This window comes from Squalius cephalus, assembly GCF_949319135.1.
Source record: "Squalius cephalus genome assembly, chromosome: 9".
Lineage (NCBI taxonomy): Eukaryota > Metazoa > Chordata > Actinopteri > Cypriniformes > Leuciscidae > Squalius > Squalius cephalus.
In genome coordinates, this window is record NC_137130.1 from 7,855,388 (window position 1) to 7,871,744 (window position 16,357).

The window sequence follows — 16,357 nt, forward strand, 5'->3', positions numbered from 1 at the left end:
AACAATAAATGAAGATGATGATGACAACCTTTAATTTCTGAGTGAACTATAACTTCCAAATCCAAGCTACCATTTAGTAAAGCAAGAAGCACACTTATTCCAGGCACAATCTCCCTGAAGAAACCTCAGGTTTAGTGTCTTGCTCTGGGGCACACCTGTGACACGGTCGTCTTTTGTGAGGCTTGAACTGGCAACCTTCCACTTTCAGGTCCTGAACTTTAGACACTACAGAGACCACTTACACCACTTCGTTGATTTCGTTCATAAAAAAACACAATTCGTCAAACACTTGTACAAATACTTTTAACTGAACTTAAATACATTCTAAATCTGAACAATTGTGGGTGTTACCTACAAAAAACATCATATTCAAATATATTTTATATACAAAAATACCTGTAAATTATACTCAAAATATCATAACACAAACACACGCACACAAAAACACTCAGCTAGAGAACATTTAAAATAACTCTTGCAGTCATTGGGGATTTTTTGTCCCGGAGCAGTACTGAGGCTTGTGCATGATTTTTGTAACCTCTTGGGAGTCTCTGACAAATAATGTTTTTTTTTTTTTTTTTCTGAAGTATGCTTTTCACGTGGACTTTCAAGGATAATGTGTGTCTTTAACAGGCCTGTGGTGGTGCTGGCATGTGTAACTGGTGCGAATGGCAGCAACTGCACTTGACCAGTAAGTGACAGTTTATCAGTGTGTTCACAGTCTGGTTGGTGGGTGGAACTGTTGAGACTAAAAAAAGAAAAAGAACCTGTATTAATGGCTCATTCAGTTTATGAATAGGATCCAGATGCATACCAGGTTACCTCTTCATATTTAAACAAACACGCTCTTGTTTTGCATGTTACCTGGGAAACATTTTGGGTTGCATTGATGCAAGATGGGCAGAGGATCTGTGAGAAGTTGGTGCTGAACTGGCAGGCGAGACTGTGGCTCCCAGTGCAGTGTCAGAGCGGTGGTGACCAAACTTTCATTAGATTGGTGGAAAAGTAGCATACAGGCTACAGACATTAGACAGACCTTGTTGGACTCCATGGGAAAACTTTGCCTCTTTTGAAGGGGCGGCCAGAGCAAAATGGAATTTTTTATTCAGTTTGAAGAGCTTATTGCACTATTAGAAGGTCTACAATGTCATAGCGAATTTCATGACTTTATGAATGCTGGTAAAATAATCTGTGTGCTTTCGCTTATGAAGAATCATAGATATGGTATTTTCCCACCATGACGTTACTCTACTATTAAACGTAAGAGAAGTATAGACAGTGAAAACTTTGGGGAGTGAAAACTTCTTTTAAATCCCCTAAATTATCATACCATTTGTGATGGTTGATGAATTGATAATCTAATATAAATTAGAAACATGAATGTTCACATAAGAAATTAGAGACTGGTAGGGATGGGAATCTGGCCACATGATATTATATTGACATTTCTGAGCCACAATGTGATATTATCGTGATTGTTTATATGTACACTACACAAAAGTTTGTGAATTCTTTATTATTTTCTTTAGCAAGGATGCATTAATTGATCTAATGTTATGTATTAAAGCTACACTGTGTGATAATTTCCCCCATCTAGCGGTGAAATTGTATATGACTACCCAGTGAATATCAGTTTCTGTTCCTTTCAATTTCGAGGGTGTTTTAACTCCTACGGTGGCCGTATTATTCCAAGATTAACATGGCTTCCAGTTCAACTTCGTCCGACTTCGCGCCTTTAAAACTATTCATCACCTGTGATCCGTCGCAGCACAGATTTATGTTACAAGGTAAACAATACTTTTTCACCATTGACGTGAGGAAAAGTAACGCAAGTTATACTAGAGGTTGTTCTGGCGTTATGCACAACCATGCTATGGTTAGACAAGCAACTATAAAACTTCGAATTTACACAAATAGGCTGAGTTACCTGTCGAGAAGAAAGCAGGCAACTTCGGTGTCCGTTTTAAAATCTTTGCTCCTCATGAGCTCTTTCCATCTGGGAAAAGTTACTCCAGTATTGACTTTGGTCTTGCTGATTTGCCTGTCGCGTTGACGTTTTAATTCTCTTTTTCGCTTCCTTGGCGACTCTGCTACATGTCCTCGAAAATAGGCGTGATCCTCCATCAGCAATATTTCAAATCTGCCGGCAGTCGCGAGTAATCTCCCCCTCGCATTCGTCTCTGTGTCACTGAGTGTAAAGCGCGAAAGGCGAAGCTTGAATTTACAGGTATGTCCCTCTTTGGCTAGTGTAGTTTCAAGATGGAGGGGCAACATGGCGACCGGCATTCGAACCCCTCACCCGTATGTACTTTTATTACTTGAAAGAAGTAAATATACATTAATGAGCACATATTTTTGAAAGAACAAAGTGTTTTTTGCTAAGAATCAACAAAAAAAAATTACACAGTGTAGCTTTAAAATAAATGCTGTTCTAATGAACTTTTGATATCAAAGAAGTTTCCACAAAAATATTAAGCAGCACAACTGTTTCAACATTGACAATACAATTTTTATCTTTAGCAGCAAATCAGCATATTAGTATAATTTTTGAAGGATCATGTGACACTGAAGACTGGAGTAATGATGCTGGAAATTCAGCTTTTTCATCACGGGAATAAATTACATTTGAAAATATATTAAAATAGAAAACAGTTTTTACTGTATTTTTGATGAATGCAGCCTTGGTTAGCATATTAAGAGATTTATTTAAAACACATTTAAAACAAATCTTAACCATAACCAACCCTAAACTTTTGAATGGTAGTGTAGTTATGCAAAACATATTGCAAGCTTTTGTGAACTTGTTTTTTTATCATCTGCATTGGATTTTAGTGTTTCTTGATACATGTATATGAGGTTCATGAGGTAAAATATCACAATATTTTAAACTGATTCCCCCTCCCCCAACCCTAATATTAATATTTGTCAACCGTTGGTAAATCAACATAGGCAACGTGTTTTGTTTATGCTTTTAAGCTCTGTCAACTATGATGTATGGGTTGCTGTTATTGCTGGTGGGAGAAGCTATGGTGGAGTCAAATTGTGAATGAGTCAAGACACACCCCTCTGTTTCTGAGATTTTCCAGAAACTGTCCAAAAGAGAGTGCGATCAGTGCATTTGCAAGTAGCTGTTTAGTGAAATTCTGTTCAGATTTAATATGCCATTTTCTATTTTTCTGTAGTGAATTTGGTTATCAAATGCAATTTCCACTCCTGTAAATAGCTAAACTCATAACCAAACTCTGTGTGAACAGAACAAGATTAAGCACTCAGAAGGGGTTTTACGAGCATATTTATCAGCAGTGTGAATATGGCCATCACGTTTCTCTCGAAATGAGGAGATTGTCATGTATAACGTGATGCAAGTGCGTAGTTTGCCTGTGTTTGTAAGTGTGTCATCAATTTTCGTTTGTCAGCTAATACGTTTAGTTGGTGTTATGTACTGTACGTCAACCCATATGCGCGTGTGAATGTAATAGTGATTTATTCAGATTATCTTTTTAAATATATGGGTGTGTGAAAAGCAGAGGTGATGTTTGATCTTCCCCACACAGCTGCTGCTCAGGGGATGTCACGTGTTTTCATCTCTCTCTCTGGGAGCATCTCTAGTGTTCCATGGAGCTTCAATAAACAGCAATAAGAGCTGCAGGGGCTGGTGTATTTAAAGCAGTCATCTGTAAACGCCTCAACTGCTATTTATAATAATAGGTTAGCTAGTACTGTGCCAATGAACCTTTATGTGTTTCGATTTTTTTTTTTTTTTATGATATTCAATATACATTTTGATGATAAAAGGATTTTTTTGGCCCGAAAAGCCATAATTTGGACAAAAAAATAATTGCCGTGAAGCACATTTAAAATCATGAAAACATTTTCTACATTTTTATGTTGCACAAAGATCATATTGAATGTATTTTGAATATTTGAAAAGAATTTGCCAATTTGGCCAATTGCTATTTTTAGCATTATTTATACATTATTAGACATTATTTTATAACAACTGAGTACTCCCCTGCTCCCCCCTTCCCCCCAATATGCAATATTTTCCTTTTTTCTATGCTAATGAGAATGTAGAGGGATTTTTTTTTTCTAGTAGGAAAACAATGTAACAATCTTAAATATAAATATATATATATATATATATATATATATATATATATATATATATATATATATATATAATTGATATTATATTATTTATCATACTAACATAACATAAACAGTTTGGAAAAGTAATTTCCAGGTCTGGATAAGCATGGGGGAAAAAAACAGTATGGGAAAAAAATGTGTTTCCAGACTATTGCCCATATTCGGTTTTCTAAAATATAAAATTAGGAATTTCTAAAACTAAATTGATCATACAAGCAGTGTGTTTTCATGGCAAAAATTTAGTGATCCTTTAGTGATTGTAGAATCAGAATGAATGAATTCCAAGCGCACATTTTCATTACCCAAAACTGTTTGTCTTTACCATGAGCAAGTCTCTTTTAAACTTCACTACAACATAAGGGATAAGGGAGCAAACAGTCATCTAAATCAGACTGTACTTTGCTATTTGGTGATCGTGCAACACTAAACCACATTTACAGTATCAAACTGATGTGTCAAAATTTGAGTCTGGAAAAGTATGGAGTTTTTAAATGGAAAATGTGAAGGAACCCTGCATAAATCTCTCAAGCTCACTTTATCTGTTGAATAGCTGTGTTTGTAAAATGAAGTCAGAAGAGTGGCTGTGTTTGTGATTGATTGAGCCTGTTTGAGTTGGACACTGGTGTCAGTGGCTCTGAATCTTTAAGCAGGCTGCTCATTATTTGCTGTAGTCTGAGCCGGACATATGTAATTACAGCAGGGAGGATGTGCTGTGCTTTACCGCGGTGTCCTGTTGACTGACAGTAGATCAGGTCTGTTGAAGAAAGGAGCTCAGCTCGCTCCTCACATATGTGCGCTGACTTTGATGGATTATTGAGAGCATTTCTGCCAACGTGGCACCTCATTTACTCACTACATACCGAGTACATTTCTGTAGTCTGTGCATGTGTGTGACCATGTATCATGCTCTTGTTGTGGTCAGAGCACTAGTGACCACTAGATGGCAGTGCTATCATCTTGAAAAAGTTTTCATCATTAAGGCCTGCAGAGTTCATTGCAGGTGAAGATGATCATATTTTTAACTAAGATTAATGATATTTGTAAACATAATATAAACTGTCAAAGTCTTGCTGAGTCATATTTCCAATTTCTGTTCTCTTTCACCATCATTTCCTTCCACTCTTGACACTCCTACTGATAAAGTGGCCAAAAAGTATAATGACTAATGACATGAATAAGCCAGACAAATTCCCTCTTCCTGTTCTTTGAATCATCATAGCTCACGCCTGTCTACTCTGATTCTGTCAGAACTACCTCAGATTAAAACAAACATAAGCTACGTTCACAGCGCAGCTGAGTGCGGTTCAAATGTGTTTTTTCCTCATCATATGCGTCACAGATCTGGGGGCTTTTTCTGATGATAGTGTGGATCACTGTCTGAAAAAGAAAATGTGCACAATTTGTTCCTTTAGGAGTACAAGCTTGCCACTGGTTACTTGTCATCTTTGTACCTTATTTACCCCTAAAAGGTGCATATTAGTATGTACCATTAAGGTACTACTATGAACCTTTTAGAAGTAATTATGGTACAAATATGTCCCTTTAAGATTACTGCCCTAGTGACAAGCTGTTGTAACCTTAAAGGCACAATTTTTGCCTTCAGTCTGACTTTTTCTATTTTGATCTGGGCCACTGGCATGAAATAAATTGAAAATGCATCAGTTTTTAAAAAAAAAATTTTTTTTTTTTATTTCATTACACAGAATTGTGCAAAATGTACAGTATTTGTAGATTAATATGATGAACATTTACTTATAAAACAGTTCCAGTACTTCATTCTGAATGCAATAATTTTACATATATACATAACTGTTTAGAAGTTTTAGATCATGAATGTTTTTAAATGTTTTGAAAGTCTCACCAAGGCTGCATATTTATTTGAAAATACAGTAATCATGGTAATATTTTGAAATATATTTACAATTTCAAATAGTTGTTTTCTATTTTAATATACTTTAAAATGTAATTTATTCCTGTGATCAAAGCTGAATTTTCAGCATCATTGTCTTCAGTGTCACACGATCCTTCAGAAATCATTCTAATATGCTGATTTGCTGCTCAAGAAACATTTATTATTATTATTATCAATGTTAAAAACAGTTGTGCTGCTTAATATTTTTGGTGGAAACCGTTTTTTTTTTTTTTTTAGGATTCTTTGATGAATAAAGAACAATAATTTAGTTAATAGTTAATAGTCAATAAAGAACAATAGTTCAAAAGAACAATATTTATCTGAAATATAAATATTTTGTAACAATATTACCCCCGGTTTCACAGACAAGTCTTAAGTCTAGTCTCAGACTAAAATGCATGTTTGAGCTGTTTTGACTGAAAGCAACTTGCACTGGCATATCTTAAAATTAAAATATGTCAGTGCCATTGTTTTGTCTCAAAATGCACATCAGTAATGTTTTTTTTTTCTAAGGCATTTTTATAAAAGCTACTTAGGTATCCTATAATTGAATTAAGACCTAATCCTGGTTTAATCGAATCCCTGTATGTGAAACCAGGCCTTAATGTCTTTACTGTTGTTTATAATCAATTTAATGTATCCTTGTTGAATAAAAGTATATATATAAAAAAAAAAAAACAGAACTGACCCCAAACCTTTCACCAGTGCACAGTAGAAGTGTTGCTTGTTTAGACATGCCAAATATGAGCCAAATTATCACTCATGCAAACAGTCAGGCTGAAATTTGTTTGCATTTTATGTCAGTTTAACTTGAACATTTTCATGATTCATAAGCCTTGCAGAAAGATGCTGACATACATAGTCAAATTGTAAAATTCATTGTGTGTGAATGCTTTTACATCATCCCAACTTTCCTGGTTCAGATCACACTTCAATCCATCCTGTACTTTTGAGGCTTCATAGAATGTATTATTTAAATTTTGCCCCTGTTTTGCCTTCCGCCCTCTTAATTAATCAGCATGCAATTTGACACCAACCTCCACTGCACAATGTGCACATAAGCTTCACGGGCATTGCCTCACTGTATTTGTTTACCTCCAATGAGTGTAGTGTAAGGTATTTTATGCAGGCGGGTCAGTTTAGGTCATCTGTTCAAACTGGTGTTATAGGCCACATTTAAAAGGTAATGTAAACAACCTCACAAAAAAACATTAGATTTTAGACAAAAATGTAAGTTTTTTTGTTGTTGTAAATAAACTCATTTGTGAAACTGCTTGAATTATGCAGCATGTTGATGAATAAATGCCATAAATCATTTGGCGAGTCGTTTGCCGTCTGGTGAAATGCGGACGCCTCACAGTGATGTAGTCTCAGTTGATGAGTCATGACGTGTTCGTGAGGTACGACCATCGCCAGAATGAAACTTTAATGGTCCCTGTTGAAAGATTTATAGACCAACGCTACTTTTGCGTCATCGAAGGGTAACGCCCCTTTTTGGGGGAAAACAAACGGATTCCCCTAAGAACAGAACTCGCTCGCTCTAGACCTGCAAAGTTTCTTGATAGCAAAAATGGCACAAACATACACTCTCTTTGCCGGTGTTGAGGACCGTGAGCGGTATTTAAAGAAGCTACTGGATAGGGAGTTACAGAGGTGTCCCTTTGAAATGGTCGAAAACTGGATTAATGACCCCACGCAGTGGCCAAATATGGACTATTCATATCTCGTGGAATCACCAAGTAAGTAACGTTAGCCTATTTTTTTGTCATTAACACACTCACAGTATGACAAACTAGACGATGAGGCCATGTCAAGAGGAGTCGGTGGTTTACTTGGATCATATTTCACTTGATTTAAGCTATTGACTGTTTTGTTGTCGACTAACGTTAGCTATACTAGTAAGAAACCCTCAAACACTGTAATCAGAACAATCATGTCAGATGCTAAAAACATAAATAGTCCGTACCTTAAGTGGGGTAGAGACAATGAAAAACATGCCCCATACATAGGTCCCATACATATTTTGCCGTACACTGTAAACCTTTTTACAACTTTCAAAGTCCTAGCACTTTCTAGACACAAGCAGAAACCAGCCAAGTCCACTTTAGTCCTAGCCTGCCACTATTTCAACAGTAAAATCAGTTAACAGCCAAGGTAGCGTGCCTAGTGAGAGCTAACGTTAATCACGTAGCTGCTAGCAGCTTCGTCTTTCTAACTAGTAAGTTATAGCTAGTCGACAACAAAACTATGTCAGTAGCTTAAATCAAGTGAAATATGATCCAAGTAAACCACCGACTCCTCTTGACATGGCCTCATCGTCTAGTTTGTCATACTGTGAGTGTGTTAATGACAAAAAAAAATAGGCTACTTACTTGGTGATTCCACGAGATAGTGGTAGATGTCTGAATAGTCCAAAGAGAGTGTATGTTTGTGCCATTTTTGCTATCAAGAAACTTTGCAGGTCTAGAGCGAGCGAGTTCTGTTCTTAGGGGAATCTGTTTGTTTTCCCCCAAAAAGGGGCGTTACCCTTCGATGACGCAAAAGTAGCGTTGGTCTATACTATTTAGAGCAGCAGGGGTGTGAGGCGGCGTTCTCACATGATGTTTTGAATGCGGCCCTCACCTCAGCCTGAGAAAATTAGGCTTTCTAGAGTGAGCTGTGAGAGCATGTTGGCCTGGAGGCTTCCCTCATGAACATATGCTTTTTACACATACCATTAACATGCATCTTGTATCCGGATAGTACAGTATGTGGATTTTCTTTAGTATACCTTATGAATATCTATATCTTCAGAATCCAATGCATGTCCAATGTGATTGGATAAAGACCTGATTTAACTTCCCTGCAAAAAATAATAATAAAAAACGTATAGGCCTACATCTCCTTCTTCTTCTTCACCTCCTTCTTCTCCTCCTCCTCCTCCTCCTCCTCCTCCTCCATCTTCTTCTTTTTCTTATCCTCCTTCTTCTTCTTCTTCTTCTTCTTCTTCTTCTTCTTCTTCTTCTTCTTCTTCTTCTTCTTCTTCTTCTTCTTCTTCTTCTTCTTCACCTTCTTCTTCTTCACCTCCTTCTTTTTCTTTTTCTTCTTATTCACCTCCTCCTCCTTCTTCTTCTTCTTTTTCTTATTCTTCGCCTCCTTCTTCTTCTTCTTCTTTTCTTTTTCTTCTTCTTTTTCTTCTTCTTCTCTTCCTTAACCTTCTTCATTGAATTTAGAATCCATCACTGACCACATTTGAATTCAGTGGTCTAACTGCAATGCATCTTACGTAAAGTGCATTTACACCTGGCTTTAATGTGGTAAAGCTCTATCCGATTGTGAAGCATGCATAATAATTCCAGGTGTAGAGTTGGTCATACATATGAGAAAAGCATCCAGTTGCAAACAAACAACGCACAAAAATAATAATCACCTCCTGTTTGAGCAAGAAAAATTATGCAAATGTTCAGATCCAATTTTCCATGTGAGTGCAACTCTGCACGGACGATTTGCTATTCAAACTCCATCAAACATGTTTCTGTCGCAAAGACAGAGGGTGAGACAACCCACCCAACAGGCGTTTGATGAGTCTAGGACGGCCAGTGCACGCCTCCCAGCAGATGGCCCGTCCTTCCCGTCGGCCTGTTTTCCATGTGGGTTTACATTTGTCTGTGTGTCCGTGAACGAACTTGCCTGCCCCGTCCAGCTCCTTTAGATTAACCTTCAAAATATATCCTGGAGAGAAATTGTTTGGGTCACACACACAGTTTGAAAAGTTATTTATAGCTGTGTGAGGTTGTTGAGAGTGTGTGTGCTGCATGAATTTCTTGCTTTCTGTTTGTTTATATGCTGCAGGCACCTTATCTTCATTTGCCTCCATGACCTGATGCTCTGCATTGTAAAATAAGTAGCCTGGGATTAGTTTGGTGTGTTTTTTTTCTTTGAATATGCTGTGCCTTGTTCTTGAAAACAGCCTTTACTCTCCCTTTGAAGTAGAAAAATTGGCCCATATGTTTGGAGGTAAACAAAAGATATTTAAATTATTTTCATTGTTGTTTGTTATTCAGATGCATGCTCATCGTTATGCTTAAATCTGTTTTGCAGAGAGATGCTGCTTTGTGTGATTACATCTAAAAGCAAGCACCATTTCACAAACTGGACAAGAGAAACAGAGAACTCTTTTGTGCTATAACTTTGCTAGTTATTTCACTCAAAAATGGAAACATTGTCATCAGTTACTCACCCTCATGCCGTTCCAAACTCTTAAGACTTTCCACGATGGCTTTATATTATGAACAGATTGAATTAAGGCTTTTTTTTCACACATAGACATTGATAAGCGCACATAAACAGAAGTGCAACCGTATTTGATTGACACGTGAGAACAAACCTCATTGGTTCTTGCAAGCATGCTCGAGCTTCCGTTTGTGCGTTGATGAATGTGTATTGAATCATTATTTTTCATGGGGTTTCTATTGCATTGTAAATAAAACGACAGACCCTTTCAGGATTCCTGTCTGACTCCTGTCGCAGTGAGCTGGCCTGACCTGAGCACAGATACAGAAGAGATGGAGAGGAACGTAAATGAGGAACACAGCAGGACTCCACACCAGAGGTGTGACATTTCATTAACAATGGATTTAAGCCTAATGGCTTTACCCTCGGTATTTCACCGGATGATTGCATGAATAATTTTCTCTTATGCTCCGGCAGATTTGTCTATGAGTTGGGTTGTTAGGCAGTTCATTGTTTAGATTATGTGGAGCTCTTGAGCTGGAGTATGTGCAATTCCGGAATAAGGCCAGAAATATACTCTATGGAATACTTTGTATACATAATTGGAAATTGTAACAGCAAATTATATCACAGGTGATTAAAATGCTTCTTTTTTTTTTTTAATTGACATGGTAACATTAATTTATGTTTTGTCAAATATAATAACCCCAAGAAGACTTCCTTATTCATGATTCAAAAACTCTAAAAATATGTTTTGTCTTTTGTGTGTTTTTGTGTTTATTAGTATACCACATCATTTGCTTAACAATACGCTAACACAAACACTTAGTGAAACTGTAAGTCGAGTCCCCCTGGTGCTTCAACTGAGGAGCACTATTATGATCCACAGAGTTGTTTCCATTTCAGGTACAGTAAAGCATGCTGTCTTAGAAGACAGTATACATCAATGCAGTGCACTTTGTTTTGGAACAGAGCCTGTTCATGTACTCAATATGTTTTGCATCAAATTCTCTGTAGTTGTGCGGCTTAAATAAAGATTATTTCCACATCCATCTCATTCAGCCAGTGGTCATCAGTGGAACACATAGTCACTGTTCTGTAATTAACACACAAACACACACAAACAGGTGATGCTAGCCTTTGGAAACGATGACTAGATGTAACCGTGATAGCCCAGTGTGACATTACTGGTGGCTCGTGTAACAGGGCTGAAATATTCAGTTACATGCTGTGTTAGAATGTCGTTTGGCAGCTGCTTGAAGCTTTCTGAGCCGTGGGGTAACGGGGCTCATCCGGTGACATATACTCACACATTTATCTTAGGCAGCATGGCCGTTTACTCACGAGTGTCAGGTTCTGCTAGCCACTTCTCCATTCATTTTGTCACCTCCAATGGCAGGGCCCGTCCATCTGATTCTCTCTCTCACGCGTCCCGGGTCCTTTCAGATCGCCAATCATTCTGATTTGTGACAAGGCCCTTTCTGAGGGACAGGGATGAGATGAAAATGTCATTTGGTTTAGTACAGTCATCAGCAGAAGCCTGTCATCGCTCCTTAGATAGTTTCAGTGCTGTGACATTGTTTCAGTTGTTGTTTTTATTTGCTTTTGTTTTAATGTATTCATATATTATAATGCATGGAGTGTGGAACATACCAAAAGAAAGAGTGTTTGAGGTGGTTGTGGCGGGGGTTCTAAAAGTGGTTTGAAGAACTTGGACACTGGATGAGAAGCACCACATATTTAAATCTATGAAATTACAATCACACCCAGACATTGCGGATCACACAGTCATAGCGGAATCATTATTGTCATTTAGGAATAAGAGCGCGTGTGTGTTTGAATCAAGATTGCGATCTTTTAATTATTAATCAAGTTTACATATGCATATTTACATTTTTCATTAAATCACTTTTTGTTGAAAATGAAAGATTTTCATTTTTTCTTCTAAGAACTTGGTGAAATAGTATGAAGAAATAGTCATTTAGCATTATTCATACTGCTGCCTCTGCCAGTCTAAAGGACGAAAAGATACTGAAAAATGATGTGTTTTCTCATGAGTTATGCCTTATGGTGAAAAATATGTGGTCTGCACCATTACAGTGAATGAGCATCAATGACCCGAGGTAATTAGCCGGCTGACACAGTTTTTCTCTCTTCCCCTCCACCTCATACAGATGGGTGTATGAACCTGTGTGGGTGTGTGTTTTGTGTGCCAGAGACTCTGGGAGTCCACTGAGAGGGGAAATGAAGCGGTGTCTGAGGAGGTGCATTGATCTTAAAGACTATTGTCACACAGATTATAAGACACGAGACTGAGGCACTGTAGCACTGCTCAAAGCACCGCGCAATCTGTGGGATTCACGCTCACGGTTTTGTTTTGTTTCGTCATTTGAATACATCACTGTTTGTGAAAATGTGGACCAGCTTTCTCAACAGAGGTGAGCAATCCAGTTTGCGTTACAAATTTGCAGTGTTTTTTCACGTATTAATGTTCTTATCACTTGCAGAATAAATAAAAGATGACATTGTGGTCACATTTGGATGTTGTTTGTAGACAAAGTACTTTGAGATTAATCTTAATGATTTCTAGCAGCAGGATGTGTGCCAAAGAAAAATGCAAATGAGATCTCTCTAATGTCTCAATTGTTTCCCCTAGACCGCAGTGAGATTAAATGGAGAGCAAATGGAGACTTTGCACATGTCTTTTGTGTCTCAGATGTTTCTCCCTTCCCCAGTAATCTCATATTTGTCTTCTTTAGAGTTTCGGAAAAGATCATATTTGTCACCAGACACTAAAAGTCCCCCATCTAAGTTGAGGAATCTCAATATGGACTCAAATATTTCTCAGTAAATTGTTCTAAGACAGCATTATCTGAGCTGATGGAATTTTAGGCATCTGAGACAAAGTTGATACCTAAACATGGGTAAGCGACAGTGTAGCATTTTATTTCTGCTCTTGATTATTGGTTGTGGCATTTCTAATGTAGTAAATAATGTTTTAAGGCAAGTTTGTTTAATTTAATCTGAAGCCCTGTTTTTAACAGCATCGTGACAGAGTTGTGGATGCTTTTGCGTATTCATCCATAAGTCATCTCCATCCTTCAGGTCAGCGGCAGGGCAGCGTGGGGACTAGACGAGGGAGGGGGCAGGAGTTTTCCATGTCTGTGTCTGTATCCGGGAGGCATAGCAGACACACTCTTGTGCGTGTGTGTGTGAGGCAATGGAGTGTGACATGGAGAGGAGGATGCTGGGATCAGGTGAAACGGGAGAGAGAATTCAGCGTGTTTCGCTCAATATGAAGCAAATCATGGATTTGGGGCAGATTATAGTACAATTCACTTCATGCAGATGAGGAGGTAATCCACAAGAAGAGGTTTATAATACCCTGGAGGAAGATTTCAGTTAGCATTGCCATCTCGGTGGCATCTTTGAGCCAATCATCTGAGCTGTGAATGCCATGTGACTAACCACTTTGGAGTGGCAGGATAGTGCTAACTAGTTTTTGGAACTAGGTAACACACACAGTTCGAAACCCTTTTTTCACCTTTGAGTTGTGACGTTAAAAGACAGAAATTATTGTTATTATTATATTTTTTTATTTCACACTTTTAGGAAAAAAGAATGTCGCTGGTCAAACATCTACTAAAATATAATGAAATATCTGAAATTTGTATGTTGTGTGCAAAATATTTTATTTCATCACAATACTCAACTATTGTACTTTTTGAAGATTCTCAATGGAGTAAGATGATTTTCGCAGCTAGAATGGTATTGTCACTAACCATGTTAACCCGCCAAATGTTGGTAATCCAGTCCACAGATTTTTTTCTCCTTTAAATGTCAAGAGAAAGTGGTGTTTGGAGACTTGTGGTGTATGTTTGGCACATATGGTGGCATGAAGTACAGCCTGACTTCCCTGATAATATTATATTGTATTTACATATTATAATATTATATTTTATTCCTGTAGCGAGCAGGGTTTTAACAATTCCAATTCAAAGTCATGGGTTTGATTTCCCTGGGAAATCAAAACATTTTGAATACTTTTGTATATTTTGCAAATGAATTAACCTCTTGTATACATCTGTTTTTTATTCTTAGTTTATTTACATATAAGTATTTAATTGTTGCATTGCTTCTTACTTTTTTTAGATTCTCATGTCTTGAGAATCACATTTAAGATGGCTAGTTAAATCAAGTTCAACTGTTAAAAACATTTAGCCTAGTTGTGCTTTATCTACCTGCTTTTGAAAGGATAAGAGCTGACGATTTGAACCACAACTACCACAAAAAATGGACTTTTCTTCCCACTTCGATTTAAGCAGAAAAGGTTGTATCTGTTGAGGCTCCTGCTTCTGAATTAAAAGATGTCCAGTTGTAGGTTGCATTTGTAGTGGTCAATCAAATTTCAGGCCGCTCATGTGGGCACATGGATGACTGGAGCAAAATAAGAATCTCTTTCAAGAGGTTAGTTTATTGATGGCACGATCAAACGAGTGTCACAGAAATAAATAAGTTTTCCCTATCAGACTTTGGGACTCCAAACAGCTCTTCTTGGTTTTTGAAGTGTGCTTTGAAGGCATGAAATTGCATTTGATCCCTGCTCTCTTTCCCCTGTTTACAGGCTCTTTTATTGCAATGGTCAGTTTGTGGTTCACTGCCAGGATTGGCTGCTTTCTGTCTCTAGCCCTGATGCGGTATCGGGAAAGCCAAGGTGTCTGTGTGAGATAAAACACCACAATGACACACCAGAGAGCGGGCTAACCATCCAACCGAGACACCAAGGGCATTATTGCATTAATTCTCTGGAATCACTGTCAGTGCTGAGAAATGCACGATTCATTACCGCCATCTAATTTCATATAATGGCTTTTCGTGCACAGTTTTGTATTTATGTGGGAAACACACAGCATGAATGTGTGTGCACTTGTCTCTGAAATGCACCGCTGTTATGTGTGAGAGTGTTTTACAACCATCACGTGAGTGTGTGTGGCTGACAATGCACATGAAGTTTAACTTCCTTGGCAGATCAATAAGCACTCCGCGTAAAGGCGCTGTCTGTCAGCAGAGCCGCGGTGAGTCGGCCGGCTTTTAGAGCATGATTTTATTAGCTCCACTAATCGATTTCTCCCTTCAGACCGCACAGCCGCCTCAAACCGATCTCTGCCTCTTTTCCTCCGTAATCGCTTGGCACGCTGAGTCCTTTTGTTTTTCCCCTTCACAAGAACTCTGATCCCCAGCTGATTGAAGGACACTTTCAAGAATGAAAATCATGTCATTAATTACTTTCACCCTCATATTGTTCCAATCTTGTATGTTGTTATATTTTGTAGAACACAAAAAGAATTTAAGGACATTTCATAGTCATTACAGCTGTCAAACAGAGCTTGTCCGATAATCGTTTTCACCAATATTCATACTTTTATACTGTACTAAATCAGTTATGTAAAATGTCTAAAGGTCTACCTATGATTAGCACCATCTAGGGAAGTGTCCAACGACTGTATTCAACAGGTACGTTTCTTTACCTGAAAATGGTTCTTGTGTAAACCAAAGTAACTTAAAGGTGCTGTATGTATCTTTTTCACTCGACTAAAGCATAAAAATACCATAATATGTTTGCAGATATTTAGGAAACATGCTGAGTTCACATACTCGTTTCTCTGAAAAACATTTCTACAGCCAGTTATTTTACTTTGAAATGTGCGTTCCGTGTTGGAAGGTCTGTTTTTGTTTTGGTCTTTGTGATCTCGCCCACTGCCAGTTCACCCAATAGTATTTCGACACCCCGGGATGACATTTGGCAGGAAACACAGCGTATTACAGCCTGCAAACAAACTGGGTCAGAGATTGCAGATTCTACCCAACCTAAAAAGCCTCGGTATCCATCTAAAAATCTCTATATAAACGAGAGCATATTAAAACGCAGATAAATCAACTAATCACTTACAGTGTGCATTCATTGTCAGTTGCGCTCGTTCCTGTTGCGTGTCCTCAATCCTTGTCCTCTGCATTTTGAATATCAATCATGCTGTTCACTTTCTTCATTCCAGGCGGCCCATGTTGTTATGAATATATTTGCAT

At 37.8% G+C, this 16,357-nt stretch overlaps 1 protein-coding gene across 6 annotated transcripts in view; it reads left to right on the top strand.

Annotated features, from left to right (window-relative positions):
• Positions 1–16,357, top strand: part of znf385b (zinc finger protein 385B) — a 125,769-nt gene that overhangs the window by 29,050 nt on the left and 80,362 nt on the right. Inside the window, exon 1 of one of the 6 annotated variants that reach the window (XM_079880520.1) lies at positions 668–691. The exons of the other annotated variants lie outside the window; for them this stretch is intronic. The gene's annotated coding sequence lies outside the window, so the exon portion shown is untranslated. Of the gene's footprint in view, positions 1–667; positions 692–16,357 lie in introns of those variants that run through there. 6 annotated transcript variants of the gene reach the window in all.